General features: G+C 34.4%; 1 long non-coding RNA gene across 1 annotated transcript; it reads right to left on the bottom strand.

Moving 5' to 3' along the window:
* Positions 1–315: 315 nt before the first annotated feature.
* Positions 316–3,305, bottom strand: LOC107687150 (uncharacterized). Its single transcript, XR_001634098.1, has 3 exons — positions 3,260–3,305; positions 2,790–2,893; positions 316–901 (listed from the first exon to the last, which is right to left on the bottom strand). It is a non-coding gene; the product is annotated as an uncharacterized LOC107687150 (long non-coding RNA).
* Positions 3,306–4,281: the final 976 nt, after the last annotated feature.

Here is a 4,281-nt window from a genome sequence, read left to right on the forward strand (position 1 = left end):
TGATCATAAGGAATGTTCATTGAGCTCTAAATCAGCATATAAAAAAATTCAGCTTTGCCATCACAGGAATAAAACACATTTTGAGTTAGTTATTTTAAACTGTAAAATAATTTTAAAATATGCTATTTTACATTATTATTATTATTATTTATTTATTTATATATTTTTGATTAAATAAATGCAGCCGTGGTAAGCATAAGATATATATTTTTTTCTTTTCAAAAACATCCCAGATTTCCCAAATACACAATTTTTAATTATATCATTTTATCAATGTGTACATCTCTACATCCATCTATCTTTCCAGGACAGGGACATACAATACCGCTACATCAGATGGTGTCTCTCTCCAAGAGATATCATCCACATTCTGCGCACATGAGCGGGTCTCCCTCCACACCGCTGCTCTGGAGCCTGAAATTGCTCATTCCCTCAGGCAGCCCCTGCAGACCAGCACATGCTGACTGCTATCGAATACAGGGTACAGTTCTATTTACAATTTTTATCACCCAGCACGACATATTAAGGTTCCTCCATCAGATACAGAGAGAAACTCAAGCAGAACCATATAGGATCCACCATATTGCTTTGTAATTAATGGGATCTCTTTCTCCAGAGCTTCTCTCCTCTCACATGGGTCGCTAGAGTTCAGTCTGCTGTTGACTGGCATTGATTCATATTATTTCTTTCTCCAGGAGCCTTTACAATTGCTTGTTACCAGCCTCACACTTCCAGGTATTTCTGAAAAGCAGGGTGGGTTGATTCTGTCGGCACACCTTCCGCTGAAAACACCATCTGGACTACCTGACATCCCTTTCACCAATCTGCAAGGTTTCAGAATCACTGGCGCTAATTTATTTTGACCCCAAAGCTCTCACACTGGGGTTTCATGGTAGCGATTCTGAAAAACAGGTGCACCGATGATGAGAGTCACACTGCCCTTGCATACAGAATAATACAACATACACAATCACAATCAGCTCATCTAACCTCATTACAAGTGCGTGTCAAGACTTTTGTCTTCATATGCCCAAATCGGTTCAAAGGTTTATGTGAAAGCAAATATAATTACAGAATTCTAACAATTCTCAAGATGAAAGCCGTACTAAATACACAGTCTCTGATACGTGCCGTTTTGCTTCTGTGTAAATTAAATTTACAATTTTTTTTTTTTTTTTTATGCAAACAATTCTAATAAGATAAAAGCTGTACTAAATACAACAGTTCTGACCTGTGCTGCTTTGCTTCTGTGTATTTTAAATTGACAATTGTTTTAATTGTTTGCTGTTGATTCAAGCACCTTATGTTCATTCTTGTCTTGATGCTTGCACTTTATCTCTCTATGTTGAGTCAATTTACCACCACAGGACTTTAAAGGACTGGTATATGACTGGTGTAACAATAAAGCTCTCTTTAATCTTGAAATGCAGCCCTAAACTGTCATTTTTATGACAGTATATATTATTTTTATTATTTCACATTTTATTTATAACTTCCTAGTTTCTATATTCATATTTTTAAATATTAATTTTACAGAATCATTTCTGCAATTGTAGTTCTTGTGTACATGCATGTATGGCTGCTCTGTGCAGCATTAACAGTCTGTTTAAATGCAGTTTCTTGTGGAAAATGCCATCGTAAGAGTTCTTTATTAATATTTCTCTGCAACAATAACACTAACAAATGAAAAGGCTTGTGAAACTTAGAGATTAAATTAGTCTCAAGACTATTTTATTTAAAAATGAATTACATCTAAAAGTTGTAATTTATAATCTTCCAGAGTTTGACAGGCTACATTGATTAGTATTTAGATAATGCTGTAATGCATCCCTACTGCAGTGCTCAAGAGAATTCACCCATTAAACAAATATATAAATAAGTGAAAATAAATAAAAGCCCTCCCCTGCTGAGTTTGTTTGGCACTTTAAAAACAATTTTCTGCAATCTACCTTTAGTAAATTCTCCCCTGGCTCTGAGAAGACATCACAGGGCTAAATGGTCAATTATTTGATGTAATAAGTTGTTTTGCCATGTTTCTATGCAGGAATGCATAATACAGTATGAACTTTTTTGTTGCTGTTGTTTGGAAGAACATTATGAGGATGAAGAGATTAATTCTGTTGTGTGCAAAAAGTTAATTTGAGTTAATGGCTTTTGGGACAATGTAAACTGTCAGCAACAACACAGTCGATTTAACCGTGTGATAATTATAAATCCACTTTTTTTGACCTTCATGTTCATTTAGGCTAGAGTATAAATTAAATCAGCCATATCTGGCATCATTCCCACTCTATTGCAAGAATAACACAGTCTACTTCTAAAATTAAACTATTATTTTCCCAGACAATGTTAACAATATCATTCAATTATCTTGCCATTGTTCGCTATAAGCTATGTAGATGCCTTTCAAAAACTAAAGCACCAAAGTTGTCTAGCCTCAGAAACATCTAGCCAGCTTAACAAGCAAGTCCAGAGGAAGTTAAATGCTAAATTATTGCACAGTAAGCTGTCTGACCCATTTCTAAAGCAATCGTTTCATGTGTTGAAGTGCCAGTCACTGTATAATTATGGCATTTGTTTATCAAATATGACAGGCAAAAGAGAAACCATATCAAGGTCTTTGTTAGGCTGAGATAGCTGTTATTAGCCATGCTACATTTAGTGCAGTGTACCCAACTCTGGGGTTATTGAAGGATAGGGATTATGAATCAAGGTTAGTTTAAAATTAGCGGTTTAGACTAAAATGCATTTTAAAGGGACACTTCATCCAGTTTCTTTCATTTACTCACCCTCATGTTGTTCCAAATCAGTATAATTTTCTTTCTTCCACAGACAATAAAAAGAGTTGTTCGGCAGGATGTATGCTGCTCACACAATGAATGTGGATGGTATGCTGCAAAGCACAAAACAAACAAAAAAACAATAAAAAGGCACGATAAAAGTAACAGTACAGAACATAATATGCACATATTTAAATTTAAGTTGGAATGTAGACAAATAATAGTAACAAAAGTAATGTTTATATTGTGAATAAAACTTTCAAATATTGCTTTATGTGTTTCATTCATATTTCATTAATTGTTCTAAAAATTTGTTAATCTACAACAACCATGAAAATATCCAATTAATAGAGTTTAGAGTTAATAGAGTTAATTAATAGAGTTAACTCTTAGAGATTAATAGAGTTAATTAAGTTTAAGTTCTAGGTAAGATCTCCGATAAATTAGCTTAGGTTCCAAAACGAATCACGTGATCATACGTAGACGTGCACGACAAAATTTCCTCGACGTGAAGATCCATCCTGAAGCGATTAAGTGCTCGCTGTCGTTTGGAGTAGCTACCCAATAACCTCCTTCTCGCAGAAAAAGATGAGTTGTTTTTGGAAGTCGCACAGTAACAAACGAAAGAAAAGCTAGTGAGACGCGTTTATGTAAGAATGTATCGCCTGCCCATGCGCGCACGAATATATGCGGTGTTTTTTTATTTTTATTAAGTTATTTATTTTTATTACCTTTTGTCTTGATAAATGGGCAGCGCAAAACAATATAGCTAACATGGCTATAGATAATATAGCCCTGCACATGCTCTGCACACTGGTACAGTAGGCCTATATCATATTGTGTTATGTTCTAATTAATTTAATTTAGGCGTTTTTTTCTTTCTTTCTAGTGTTTTCAGAAAGAAGTAGGACAGAAAACTGCCACAACAACTGTACTGGAACTTTAAAAAATACACACAGTGAGCACCTCTTTGCTCAGTTATTTGAAAAAAAAAAAAAAAAAAAACACTCGGATGTAAAAAAAATAAATTTAATTAAATAAAATACTGCAGATTGTGCAATGAATCGGGATTTAGTGATTTGTGCATTTATGTTGTATATATTTAAGTTGTAGAAAGAAATATAGAGAGAATGCTTGGTTATAAATAAATAAATAAATCTGGCTGATGCCAGGGGCACAGGCCCCCGTCAGAAAATTGTCCCCAAATTTTTATATACAGTATATATATAGAGAGAGAGAGGAGTACAGAGTCATTCACAAGCTGTAGTCTATGCGCATTGTGAGAATCAAAATCAAACTGAATCTCAAATGTTTTCAGACCTTTGTGTACACCCATTTGACCAAAAAGCGTAATTTTTTTCTTGATTCTGCCATCGCTATAGTTTTGATTCTAAACAGCTGATAGAACATGACATGGCTGCTGAAATGTCGTCAGGAAAACTGATCGGTATGGTTATGTTCATTGACATAAGTTCTGATCAGTAACATTTTCCCATCCATG

Source organism: Sinocyclocheilus anshuiensis, unplaced genomic scaffold (assembly GCF_001515605.1).
Source record: "Sinocyclocheilus anshuiensis isolate Anshui unplaced genomic scaffold, SAMN03320099.WGS_v1.1 scaffold3210, whole genome shotgun sequence".
NCBI classification, from domain to species: Eukaryota; Metazoa; Chordata; class Actinopteri; order Cypriniformes; family Cyprinidae; genus Sinocyclocheilus; species Sinocyclocheilus anshuiensis.